At 40.5% G+C, this 14,891-nt stretch overlaps 1 long non-coding RNA gene across 1 annotated transcript in view; it reads left to right on the top strand.

Moving 5' to 3' along the window:
* LOC307013139 overlaps nt 1-13,892 on the top strand; it is a 60,892-nt gene extending 47,000 nt beyond the window's left edge. Inside the window, exon 5 of the long non-coding RNA XR_013800866.1 lies at nt 13,745-13,892. This is a non-coding gene — a long non-coding RNA (uncharacterized lncRNA). The remainder of the gene's footprint in view (nt 1-13,744) is intronic.
* The last annotated feature ends 999 nt before the right edge of the window (nt 13,893-14,891 follow it).

The following is a 14,891-nucleotide window of genomic DNA, read 5'->3' as shown; positions in this document are numbered from 1 at the left end:
GAGTTGCAGCGGACCTGCAGCTTTCTGGGAGTTTGTTCCAGATATTTGGAGCATAATAACTGTACGCTGCTTTACCATGTTTAGTTCTGACTCTGGGGACAGAAAGCTGACCAGTCCCTGAAGACCTGAGAGATCTGGATGGTTCATCATTTAGCAGGAGGTCAGAAATGCATTTTGGTCCTAAACCATTCAGTGCTTTATAAACAGCAGTAGTATTTTGAAATCTATTCTTTGACACACAGGAAGCCAGTGTAAAGACTTCAGAACTGGAGAGATGTGATCCATTTTTTTTAGTGTGGGTAAGGACTCGAGCAGCGTGTTCTGAATCAGCTGCAGCTTTCTAATAGATTTTTTAGTGAGACCTGTGAAGACACCATTTGCAGTAGTCCAGTCTACTGAAGATAAACGCATGGACATGTTTTTCCAAATCCTGCTGTGACATTAGTCTTTTAATCCTAGATATGTTCTTTAGGTGATAGTAAGCTGATTTAGTAACTGTTTTAATGTGACTGTTGAAACCAATAACTAATTTAACCCGCTGACAAGAGAGCCCACCTCCGAAGATCGTGACTGGCTGAGGGACAGACTCGGGGGCAGGTTTTCAGGAATTTCTTGGCTTCTCTCCCCCGAGCCAGAAGAGGAACACTACAGCTTGGAAACACTTACTGTTCCTGAAATTATCAAATCTGTTGGGCATCGGGGACCTGAGGCAATTGTGGCAAGCATGGCATTGTCTGAAGAGCAACAGAGGGCAATTCAGGTGGCTACCACTGGTCAGCAAACCAACCCAAACTGGCATTTGTACAGGAAAGGAAGGTTGACTGCCAGCAACTTTGGAGCTGTCCTGAGGTCAAAGCGTGTGACTGCTTCCTTTATTGCCAGGGTGCTAGGGCAACAACAGGCCCTTGATGGTGTTTTGTCTGTACAGTGGGGGACTATGAATGAATGTGAGGGCGTCAGGGCATTCACCACTGCAGCCCAGATGCAGGTCCATGAGTCAGATTTGTGGCTCTCCCTATCAGGATTGTTGGGGGCATCTCCAGATGGTCTGGTAGGGTCTTCCGCTGTGCTGGAGGTAAAGTGTCCCTACGGAGCCAGGGAAATGACAATTAGTGAAGCATTGCAATTCAAGGGCTTCTGTGTCAAGTAAGGAAGGAGAAACATTCAGCCTGCGTGAGGAACATCCTTACTGGCACCAAGTGCAAGGTCAGCTTCACCTCACTGCAAGGAAGAAGAAATAGAAAAATTGTGAATTGTTTTTAATTTACATTTACTCGCCTTTGCAATGTTGTGGTTTTAGAGTGTTAGGTTTCCTGTCAGCTCGTCTGTTGGGAAGATATAAAATATTAGTTTCATGGAAGTCACACCGTCACATATACTGTAAGAGCATTAAGACACATAGGCTAAAACAAAACATCTAAAGATATAACCTTGCACTTTGATAAGTCTCGTGAACATTTTCACTATTTTGACATTTTTATAGATGAAAATTGAACTAAAGAAATAAATGGTAGATTAATCCATATTGAAAATAGGTGTCAGCTGCTACACTAATTATAATAGTTATATTTCTTAATTAATTAAGATAAGATATTACTGTATTGATCCCAATTTGGGAAATGTTTGTGTTGCAGCAGCATAACAAGAAAAATAAAATATAAGTTATTATATATACAAAAGTATGTGAGGGATGGAATATTAAATTGAATATAAATGTAAAATGTACATGTGATTTTACGTCCAAAAGAAGCTATGGAGCAGAGAGTTCTCTGCCAGCCAGAGGTGATTTGTTATTAGTTCAATATGTCAAACTGATTTCCCTGACTACAATCTTTAGTTACATGGTGAAACGTTATGCTGCTTGTACTAATTAGACTTATCATATAAGCCACACAGGTTTTAATAGGATGTATTCATTATCTTTACTTATGTTGCGGTCTTTTCAGCAGCGCCATCTCTAAAACGGCGATACAGTCACTACCCATCATTTACATTTCACCGTGACATGGACAAAAATGTAACGTCAGCTTACCTCATGGCACAAATCCAGACTCTCATTTGGAAAACATTGGCCGGGAAACGATAGAACAAGCACGTTTCATGCGAAGACCTGTGGCTGCAACCCGGAGCAAAGCAACAAACCATTGCGTAGCTAACTAGTAGCGCTAGCTTTAGCTAACGTTAGCTAACGAAACGAACTGCCGAGTAAAATTGGAAAACACTGGTAATTAATTATTCTATAATTTGTAAAACTACGGTGTTAAAAACGACAATTTCAAAAATACAGATTCTAATGGTCAGATATAGATATACGGATACTAAAGATAGGCAGGTACTTGCTTTCAAGCAGAACACAGGGGAAAACAAACTTAGCGGGAGTGTTTACGTGTTCGGCGTAATGACGTACAACGGCCTCGACAATTTCTGTAGTCCTATTCAGCCACTCGTTAACAACCATCGTTTTTCAGACACGTAGACTCTTCAAAAATCACCAGTTTCACCGGGTCACTGCTGATGTATTTAATGTCGTAGAAAAAAACGTGATTTATCTCTTAAATTTGTGTCAACCACACACCTTATTTCGAGCTTCGAAAAAAAATAATGTATAATTTATTAAATAAAAATACTGTTTTGAACACTATACAATGTCTTCATTTTGATAGTTACCAGAATACATTGTATATTTAATACTAACATAAGCTGGTGATAGATAAATGCTGGTCTGCTGGTATGCCAGCAAAACCAGCATATGTTGTGTTTTGGTCGCTTGTATGCTGGTCTATGCAAGTATGCTGGTGACCAGCAAACCAGCATGCTATGCTGGTCCCCAGTATGATCCACCAGTCCATGCTGGTGGATCATGCTGGTCCATGCTGGTCCATGCTGGTCCATGCTGGTCCATTCTAGTGGATCATGCTGGTCCATGCTGGTGGTCCATGCTGGTCCATGCTGGTGGATCATGCTGGTCCATGCTGGTCCATGCCGGTGGTCCATGCTGGTCCATGCTGGTGGACCATGCTGGTGACCAAAACACAACATAGGCTGGTCCATGCTGGTCAACACCATGCTGGTCCATGCTGTTTTTTTCAGCAGGGAGGACTCATCAGTGTATCCTCGGTTATAGCTCCTCCAGAGAGCCTCCTCGACGCTCGATCCTCGGTCCTCGAAGTGCATTTAGAGAAATGAGATGTCCTTCAACTTGGCGCGCTGAAATTCATTTCCGGGTCACTACCGGAGGACCGAGGGGTCGAGGAGTCGAGGAGGGGGATTTGATGAAATGAGAAAGGGCCATGGTACTGACACCGGCCTCCTCCGGCGTCATACCCTACCGGGCGCGTTTCAGAAGCATTTCAGAAGCGGAGCGTCTTGCCTGCCGGCTCGCAGTTTTTGGTTGATTTGGGCATATTTCCTGGTCAGGCTACTTTGTACAGAAAAAGTTAATAATAATTGTAATATCCCAGTTATAAACGACATGAATCAAAGATGTGTTGCTGCATTTTAGTGGTAAAAAAGTGCATTCATCATCATAATTATTCTATATAATTTACACAGTGCCTGTAAACCGGAGGAGAACACTGGCATTTCTCCTTCTACTTAAAAGACTACGGAGGGATAGGGTCTGCAAAATTAGTTTGTGTGTGTGTGTAAATATATATATATATATATATATATGCTCTGTCCGTTCCACTTCTTGCCTACCGGACCTTACGTTACGGCTACGCCGCGTCAAAAATAGGATTCATCTTAATTTTATAGGAGCCCTGCACCGAGGCGCTTCTGGGACACTTCTGAGCCGTAACGCGCCGCGTGTGGTGGAATAGCACCCATTGACTAGAGTGGCCGCGATCGCCGTGAGCACTGCCGCGCAATAACGCGCCCATAACGTGCCCCAGACGGACCCGGTGGAATCTAGAGGTTAGCCTGCCTATATATAGATGCTGTCTCCCTTGTCTTGTTGCCAGTTCGTTTAGTCCCATGTGCCTGACTGCCAGCGTGAAGTCCATGTTTTTTCTGCTAAGAGCTAAGAACCGACTTTTTGAATTTACTTTATCCTTTGCATTTTTTATACTATGTTAACCTTTTCCTCGTAAGAGTGTTTTTTGTTACGTTAACCTGTTACCTCTATGGAGAGCTCACAGTGCCACTTTTTTCAGTAAAGACTTTCTTTCGTACTTTGTTTGTAGAGTCGTGCTTTTGGGTTCAGACTGGTTTGCCTAGCCGTGACAATGGCGTCACTTCCGGCTTCACGTTATCTTTGTTTTAGGCCGTTAAAATGTATTAAAGGTCCCATGACATGGCCATTTCTACTGATCATAATTCCATTGTTGAGGTCTACTAGAATAGATTTACATTGTGCAATTTTCCAAACTCACATTTGTTTCCTCATACAGCATCTCTGTATTGTATGTGTATTCACTGAATTTCACTCTCTGTCCAAAACGCCTTGTTGGAGTTCCTCGCCCCCCCCCCCCCTCCCTGTGAGCCCAGTGTGCTCTGATTGGTCAGCTCGCCCACTGGCTTGCTGCTGCGAGGAGCTGACAGTGTGAGCTGTGTGGTTTCCTGCTTGCTGCGATACAGCGAGACATCGCGAATGGACGCGGGAAGGGGGTGCTGAGGGGGCAAGGCTCCACTATCAAAAAAACCTTCATAACACACAAGGGGACGGGTAATAACCAGAAAAGCATGACATGGGACCAGGGCCGGCCCGTAGCACTGGCTATAGATGTTCGCCTAGGGCAGGGGTCTGCAACCTTTTTTACCTTTTCCACACATTCTTTTTGTCTGGAGCCGCAAAACATATTTGATAGCTTGATAGCTTATAAAGTTGTATATATTGTTACATCATAGACAAAAACTACAGTTTCTTTGCATTTATTATTTATTACATTATAGAAAACGGTTTACCTTTAATAAGAAACAAATAACTCTTATAAGGATGCAATACAAAAAAAGACACAGGCCAACTTTAAAATAAATCAACACAGCACTTGGGAGTCCTCTGCACATTTGAAGAAAATGAATATAATTAAAATGTGCCCACTTTGAAATAAATAAAACCTATAGCTGCACCCTAAAAATAGTTAACCCATTGAATTATGACTGAAGATCGTCAGCTGTCTTCCTCTTCCGTTTTTTTCCTCCAATACGTAAAGGATGCAGCACCTTTGACAACTCCTCTCCACATATCAAACTTATGGTAAGCCAGCATCGTTTGCTGTGAAAGCATATAACTCTAACCACGCAGAATTAAACACTCTGTGTTCCTCCGATACTTTTCTCCATAGTTCGCTCATCGAGCCAGGGGTCAGGTTATTCGTCAGCAAGAAAAGGCGCTGGTGCGGGACCGTAGCAGGATATGACGCATATTTTAGTTGACATAATTAAAACGGTTTTATTTATTTTGTATGTGTCACAGTATCACCTCAAAATAAAAGATACGAAACATTTTCAACCGTGTAACAAAATATAAATAGTCCTACAAATATTTTTATTTTATTTCTTTCTTAAATTCGTCTAAGCTCAAGGGAGCCAGAGTAGAGGGCTTAAAGAGCCGCATGCGGTTCGAGAGCCGCGGGTTGCCGACCCCTGGCCTAGGGCGCCAGATCTGGGGAGGCACTGCGCTCTAATGCTGCGTTCGCACCGGACGCGATGCGAATATTCGCTTCGCATTCCAATCGCTCAAGTTTCACCGCGGCTTGCAGTTTCACCACGGCTTGCAGTTAGTTTTATCGTGTCATTCAAAACAAACATACCGTTGACAGCCACAACGATCATCTCTTCCATCTTTACAACTGATCAACAGCAGCACGTCAGAGGGACGTCAGAGGGAATCCCAACGCTGATTGGCTTCCGCGTGAACGCGTCACGTGAATTTGACGCTTGAGTTGAAAAAATTGAACTCTCGCGTATGACGCGGCACCATTCAATCGCCTCAATCGCGTGATTCGTGCCGCGTCCACCGCTTCATGCTCGCCGTCGGAGCGAATTCGCGTGTGTCCACGTCTCTGCATTGACTTTACATGTAATCGCGCCGCCCCCAAACATCGCATCCCGTGTGAACGCAGCATAAGGATAGAGGGTGTCGCTTTTTCTCAAACTGATATTCTGAACAATCTGTGCTGTTTTAGCTGTAAAGTATCTCTACTGTATGCTATTTTTATTATATGTACAGAACTTTGGCTCGACCAAAAATCGTTTATAAATGTGCTGTATATATATATATAAAAATGTTTATTCATTGGGATAAACGCCTTGAGATGCACCATCTCGTTTTCAAGGGGGTCCCGACAATAGCAACAACTTACAGACTACATAAATAAAAAGACAAAATGAAAAACATGACACACAAGACAAACCACATACAGTCTGTTAAGTAAAATTTAAGCAATGCACACAATCATTACAATTTGAGACAGTCGAGCAAATCAGTTTCATCAATATCAGTTAATAACAAGTACAGACCAGTTGAAAGTGAGATAACAATGCATGTTTAAACATACCCAATGATGCAAGAGATCTAATAGCAGCAGGTAAAGTATTCCAGTCTGTTGGGGCTTTGAAAATGAACGCTCTTCTGCCAATCAATTTTTTTGCAGAGGGGACAGAGAAATAAATCAGAACAGAATGTCCAACTTGATGATTTGGTGAGTAGTGTTGAAGCTGGGGGCACACTTTGGTGGGGGCTCTGAGGCCCCCCTCCTGCTCCGCGTGTCCTTTTGTGAGTTGTCTTAAAAGAAGGAAAACTCAAAACACCAGGATAAAGTTATAACAAAATATGCTGATTTAATGGCAAAAGATACAATACAACACAATCACATCAATCACGAAGCACTCTGCAACAGCAGCTTCAAAATGCAAAGTACTCCGGGCTCAGGTTCTACCACCGCGTGAGACACTTCTCAGGAACGGCCAATCAGAACAAGAGCGCCGAGCATCAGAATATCACAGTTTACATACAGTTTCTGGGGGAGGAGTTATGCAGAGAGATTCAAGAAGGGGTTTTTTCATTGGTGTACAAATACGATGGGCTTGTCGCAGCCAATCAGCGCGAGTCAGCCAGGAGACCCGGAAAACAAAAGTCTCTAATATTTGAGGCGAAGCAGATACATTCGGTGTCCGGCACGAACCTGCTCCAAATAATAAGTGTGTTTATCTTATCTTACATCTTGCAGCCAGCACACACACATTCCATGTCTGTGGCCCCCTTCCCCCCTCAGGTTACTACACACAAGTTAAAAATATGTTTTAAGATATAGTTGTTATAGTTGGCTAAATACACGTAATACATGTAAATTACCTTCATATCAATAATAATGAGGAACACATTACCTCTGCTCTCAAGCAGTGAAATAGTTAGAACTTTACATAAACATATATAGAGAAAGCACAATCATTTTTATCCTGCAGCCCTCCAGATGTTCTGACAAGTTATGTCCAAATAAGGAAATCCCCTTCCTGGCATCTCCACTTCTCCTAACACAAATGTTTTCACTTATCATATTTCCAGTTTGTCTTTCACAAACTGCTATTATTGGTACAAAGTAATTAAACACATACATCTATTTAAGACAAGTAGATTTCCCTGATATTTGACATGCTGAAAATCTTAAGAAGAAGGTCTCCTGTCATCCACAACTGCTCCTTTTTCATACAGAGTAATAAAACATGTTTAAGCTAATTTCTCCACAATGTTTGTAGCATTTTAGTACCCACACATGAAAGAATAAAACAGAGAAGTCAATAGAACACAAACACAGATATGGTTCAGCAATAATCACATCTAGCTGCTGCAATAGCCCCAAACATCTTTCACGCACACGCATTTTCACCCTTAACAGGAGTTAATTGTTCTTGTAGCCTAAGGGCTTCTCTGAACTTCCTTTCACCTCCGAAGTCAGCTTACCGGAATGAATACATTTATTAATGAGAACAAAAGGACTATGGTTTTGTTAACTGTGTGACTCAATTCTCAAGGCCTGCAGGATGTGCATCATTAACTAACAAGAATGTAACTGCATTATCTCTGAGGAAAACTTCTCTTGGAGTTCCCCTGTTAATTGCAAAAACCATGGATGATCAACCAAAAAGACTCTAACACTCTCCTAATATTCTGGGAACTGCAACAAGACTTTCAAAAATGGGACATTTAAAAGAAATATAATATAATATAATTCAAATAATACTTCAGTAGGGTACAAAATACTGCTTTAAATAAGGGGGATAGTTAAGATAAATGCATTTAAATATCAGCTGAAGCCAAAGCGTGTGCCTTCTTACATTTAAAGAAGGCCATTTAAGTTGGTTATACATTGTGCAATGATGTGTACGAAAAGGACAACCAAGAACACATCTGCATAGTCTGTTGTAGGCTATGTTGAGTGGAGCAAGATCTGATTTATGTGCATTTTGGTAGACAACATCACAATAGTCCATAATCGGAAGAATAAGTTGAGAAGCAATTATCTTTCGGACACTGAGCGTAAAACAATTGCGAGAGCGGTGTAAAACACAGATTCCGTAATTGACTTTTTGTATTACATGCTTTATATGTAGTTTAAATGAAATTTCAGAGTCTAGCCATACACCAATATATCAACTTTATGCAGAGAAGTGCCATCCTTACATGTTATTACTACATTAGGTTTGGATTTGAGCTTCTGCCTGGTACCAAAGACCATGGTATAAGATTTTGTTTTGTTAAGCAGTAGTTTATTGTGTGATAGCCACTCCTGTAAGATATTAAAATCCGATTGAAGAGAGATCTGAATTTGTGAAAAATCTGATTTGGATGTATATATGACAGTGTCATCAGCATAAAGGTGAGTACAACAATTAATGAGACAAGAAGATAAATCATTTATGTAAATAGAGAACAGAAGTGGGCCCAGAGTTGATACTTGGGGTACACCCTTTTGTTGGATCGACAGGTCAGACTGTTTTCCCATTAACAACAACACATTGCTTTCTACTGTGAAGGTACAAGTTAAACCATAACACTGTATTATTAGAAAGGCCAATGCCGTGAAGTTCATCCAAGAGCAGATATCGATCAACAAAATCAAAGGCTTTTGCCAAGTCAATAAAAATGGCACCTGTGAGTTCACCATCATCTGCAGCAGAGTACGTAAAGTCATTCGTAAATTTAAGCAGGGCAGTTGTTGTGGAGTGATTAGGCCTGAAACCAGATTAAACCGGAGATAAAATACTATAAGTATTGAGATAATGTGACAGTTGATTATAAGATATAAATAAAACTTGATTTGATTTGATTTGCGCTGGTAGAAAAACATTTTTGACCATTGGTGCTCATCCTAATTTTCGGCCTTGATGTAACAATATTCATAATTAAGTAAATGTAACACCCTTTTCACCCCGGTTACACGTTTCATTTGCCCTGTACGATGGGCGCTGTAAGTGATGAACATGGGGGATGTTGGCTTATCACAGCCAAAGTGGGAGCGAGCGAGGGAGAGAGAGAAGGGCACACCGGTACCGGCGCTGTTGTTATTAGAATCTGGTGCTAGCTGCTCTAATGGGTATAAGAAGAAGATGTTTCTACAATAATGTGGAGGGAGAGTCCCCAGAGGCTCAGTGAGGTAAAGGACTCTTGAGTGTTTAGATAGTTCACTTTAGTCTAAGTTATCTCAGTGGGTCTCAAACGGTTTGATCACAATTTATGTAAACAAATATTTCCAAGGTACTCCTTTATAATTATTGGGATAAACAGGTTTGAAATCATTTCAATGTATACTATAGGACAGTAAACCAAAAATATCGTTTTAAACTGGAGAGATTAAAAAATTATGCACGAATAAATAAATGTTAATAGGTCAAATTAGATATGAAAGAACAACAAAAATAAAATAAGTTACATTTATTTTTTATTGGCTAGGTGATTGGTTATGTTCACATACTTATTTGATTAATAAAATGTGAACCGATCTTTTTCATATAGTCCAGCAGATATGTGAAAGAATTGTGCTGTTGATGATAAAAACATGAAATTTGGCACACTGTTAGAGCATGCCCTAAGGAAGAGTTTTGGATATAGGGTCATCGCAAATGTGTCCTTGTGACTTGGACTTGTGAATTGGTGACTTGACTACAACACTGAATTGCACTTTCATTAAGCGTGCCACCTGTCAAATATTTTAAAACCTGTTGCAGCGGCAATAATTCATTTGGGTTGCATGGCCGTCTTTTAATTCCCTGATGGGAACTGTGTGTGTGTGTGTGTGTGTGTGTGTGTGTGTGTGTGTGTGTGTGTGTGTGTGTGTGTGTGTGTGTGTGTGTGTGTGTGTGTGTGTGTGTGTGTGTGTGTGTGTGTGTGTGTCTTAAAAAATGCCCTTGTCACACTGCTCATTGCTAACCACTAAAACCTGCTTGTCCCAACCTTGTGAGTTTGTGCGTGTCTCATTACAGCAAATTTCAGAAGTAATTTAACAGATGATCTGTCTGATAACGAGGATATGAACAGGTAAGGGAAAAAGAGGTTGAAGTTCACATAAAGATCACAAATAATCCTCCAAAGTGCTTTCACAATCACTGTACATAACTACTCTTTGAAACTGCACAGTCCTTCCACATTTCAATTTGTCATGTTCTCAATATAGTTTATTCTTGTATGGTTCAATTTCCTGCATGCATGCTGTAGCAGTTTAGCATCCAAATGTAATAATATAGCGACAAGCGGGAGACAACGTGTGATGTGGATGAATTGTTATGCTATAATATAAATAATTTATATAATATAATAGATAGATGAACTCAGACGATTGCTAACAAACATCATGTAGGATTTTCTGTGAAATGGCAAGATGGGTGGGAAGGGGGAGGGACAGCGTGGCACGGGAAAGGGATTTCATATATTTTAGTGGGAATGCTGTTAACAGCATTCCAACTAACTTTCCTTCTACGGACAACATTTTTATTATTCCGCCGGGTTAATTTGGCCCTCTTCTCCTCCCGCATTGAACATCGCAGAAACTCCGTTCAAACATCAAAACGTTCACCTCAGTCGGGAATCGATGGCTATTACTTTTCTCATTCATAACTTTCATAATTCCAGAGATACATTCCATAATACATCACATTTTTAACCATTGAAGTCAATGGAGAAATTCTTCAACTTCAACAAATCTTCATGCGACTTCAACTGCTAACTGTTCATTCATACTTTCACTCAGAAACCTCATTCCAACTTTAAAATGTTACACATCTTTGTGACATTATTCGTGCAAAACAACTTTTAAATCTGATTCTTACTTTTAGAGATATTAAACATAGTTCAGACCTTGCTTTAGAGGTTTTCTTCACATTTTAACATTAACTAGAGTGCGTGAGTGAAATCTTGAAATGTGCCTTGATATTTATTTTAAAAACTGCCATAATTCCCAAACCCTACATTCCTGAGACATAATCGTTCCTGATAAACGTAGGAAAACATCTCGTAGCTTGAAAAATTACAAATAATTAAGCAAAAAAATAATTAAACAAAGTGCCTCTTGAGGGCATGAAGTGACAAAAACGTTCAACATTGTAATTTCAGGCAGATATTTCCTCACAGCAGCAGCCGCACACCTTTAGTTAATATGCCAAAAAGGCCACATTATTAACCCGAAAGTACACACAAATTACACTTCAGATACTCAACTTCCTTGACATGCTTCACGTTTTGAAATTTCACAGATATCTGTTATCGTTCTTCCATTAAACGTTCACATGTAAGAGGTTCATCTCTCATTCAGAAAAATGAAGCCTTTGAAGTCTAGGCACTTCGTTAGCTCAACTATAAACACCTGTGCAATGGAACACGATGATGTCATCACTCCAACTGACAGCAGTCAGTTCTAACTGTTCATTTCATACACACACTCTCTCTCTCTCTCTCTCTCTCTCTCTCAATTCAATTCAATTCAATTCAATTCAAAGGGGCTTTATTGGCATGAAAGTTAAATTAAACAATGTTGCCAAAGCATCACAATACAAAATAATTAACAACATTAACAGACATTTCAAATTTTTACATATTATTGATGATATATATATACAGTGATACAATTACATTTCAACACGTGTGTGTGTGTGTGTGTGTGTGTGTGTGTGTGTGTGTGTGTGTGTGTGTGTGTGTGTGTGTGTGTGTGTGTGTGTGAGTCTCATTCACTGTCCCTCAGGTTGTGGCATGTGTATACATATTGGGCAGCAAGGTGTGCCTTGTCTCCTTCTCCTAGGAGTACTCTCAGTCTTGAGAGGTCATCAACCTCCTTGAAACCTGGGATTACAGAGTTCAACTTGTTCCAGTAAATGCTCCTTACTTCGTTGAATGTTTGGCACTTCAGGAGGAAGTGCATCTCTGTCTCAGTCTCACCTGTCGTACAGTGACCACATGTTCTGTTCTCTTTTGGTTGCCAGGATCTTTTGAGTCTTCCTGTTTCGTCTTCTGTTCTCTCTCTCTCTCTCTCTCTCACAAACTCTCTCTCTCTCTCTCTGCCACACTGGTCCATTATGGCGTTATATTTGGGCCGTTCGAAGCATTTTCACTGAAGTTATGAGAAAACCGTGTTTCATGGCGAGCATTGTGTTGCCATGGCAACGGCATTTGAAGAAATCTCAAACCTGTCTCGTAAATGTCTTCACGGCTGGACTGTTAGCACACATTTGACGTAGAGCTGTTGACGCATGGACTATGGCGTTATATTTGTGCCTCTATCCTGAGCACGCAATGAAACATGTTAAGCATAGAAAATGCTATTGAGCGTGCACTTGAACATTTTTGAGCACAGAGAAATATATTTTCTCTCATAAAACTCCTGCTCCGTGCGCAAGCAGACCGCTGCACGCGCTCTCTCTCCCTCCCTCCCTCGCTCGCTCTCTCTCCCTCGCTCGCTCTCTCTCCCTCGCTCGCTCTCTCTCCCTCGCTCGCTCTCTCTCCCTCGCTCGCTCTCTCTCCAGCCTGTACGCGCTCAGCTTTGCCTGCGCTCGCTCAAGTTGTCACTGCGTTACAAATGTACCACAAAACCAACCAATCGGAGAACTCGAGAAGGTCAATTCTGATTGGCTGGTCCAGCGCCATGTAGAGAGAAGAGTTGCGACAGCGGAAGTCCCGGAAGTTCGTGGCCGGCCATTTGAATCACGATTTTAATGCATTAATAACAGGATAGAAATACAATTTTTGGTAATTAGTGGTCAATAAAGGTTTTGATTTGCAATATGTATACAACATATCGATATGTGTATGTAGTTACATCAATGTGTTTTTTAAGTAACGTGCTAATATTTGAGGATTAAGATAAAATAAGAAGTACTTTATTTATACCAATTGGGGAAATGTTTACGCTGCAGCAGCAAAAGACAAGGCATTGTACATTAGACACTTAAAAGACTAGAATTAAACAATCAAAAATGTAAACATCTTAAATAGAAATAACATAGCATTACAAAAAGTAGAAAATATACATTGATAGTGTGAACAGCTATCTCACCTGTTAAAATATACATGTTAGGCTAACGTTGCCTTGGTTACAGGGCCTGTTTAAAACAAATATTATCCTCTTAAACTTGTATGGTAGTCAGGAGCATCACATCCTAATGTTTATTGATAAATTTAGAGGGAGGGAAGGAAGGTTTCAGAATTCAGATTATAATCATTTCTACCATTTCTTTAATTCATGGTGGTTTCAGTAATCCCCTGGTAATTGATGACATAAGTAATCTAAATGACTAATGTAATCTTTATGACTTTCAGAAAGGACAAGAGACCCACAGGTGCCTATCAATGATGGTCAACTGACAGCACAATGAGTCAAAGGACTAGCAGCAGCAGCAGCAGCATGATGATGTTAAATGTGTTGTTTTAGGAACATGTAAATAAATGGAATTCAATAAACGTTGAATAGCATGTCATGCAGTTTGTTTGTGCCTTTTCCACCGTGTTTTCCTGGCATATAGTCTCCCCCATGGTTTGCTGTGCTGCCGGAAGATGCTCAAATCGCTCAGAGAAAGGAGTATGAATGTACGGCTTCCCCACTGACACAGAGAGGAGGAAAGAATGGCTGGCTCAAGTCAGCAGGAGCAATTTAACTATCACAAAAGTGATACAATATGTGAGGTAATCATATTTTTCACAAAACAAAGACCACACCATTGGGAAGCTTAACGTCTGTTTAATCAAAATAAGGAACAGGGAGAGGCTTGCAAAACTCTGGGAGGTGAGTTCTTGTGCTGAAAGAGGGAGACAAAGACAGGAGAAAGGGTTAGATACATCTAGCTACCCATAGGATGGGAAATTGCTGACCTATTTTAAACTTATCTTGTGTTTTCACTCTCACTTAAGTCCCTCTCCCTTTGCCATCAATCCAACATCAGCTGAGCTGCAACATTATACAGACGGGTAATAATCAACAGAATCACAAGGACAATATGGCTCTGCTAAAAACACTCACCCATAAGTTACGTTTTTGTTTACTGTTTGGAAGTCTCAAATATGCATTCTAAATCCATATCAATAGCGATGTATCACAAAAATAGCTCTCTTCCTTATTATTGTGTAACGTTAACTATAATATACTAGCTTGAACTCCAAGATGGATATCCTCATTTCCCCACCTCCACCCACTACAATCACATGCCCCAATGTTATATTTAACTAATATGTAACTCCCTTCACCCTGGATAAAAGCACGTTAAAAAGCCCCTTTTCTCTAATTCCACAACGTTGGAAGAAATAACATTAAGAGAACGGATTAAAAGGCTGTTCATGGTTAACGTGTGTTGCTAACTTTATCCGGTATCCTAGCCTAATCTTTAGTTGTCCGGTTGAAAATTAACGCAAGCTCTATGCCCATTGTAGAACAGGAAACAGAAGTTGGTCCAGGTTCTGGTCAACCCAAAAT

Source organism: Notothenia rossii (genome assembly GCF_949606895.1).
Source record: "Notothenia rossii genome assembly, chromosome: 7".
Taxonomy (NCBI): Eukaryota; Metazoa; Chordata; class Actinopteri; order Perciformes; family Nototheniidae; genus Notothenia; species Notothenia rossii.
Note: the sequence above shows the minus strand (reverse complement) of the source record. Positions and strands in the feature narration are given on the sequence as shown.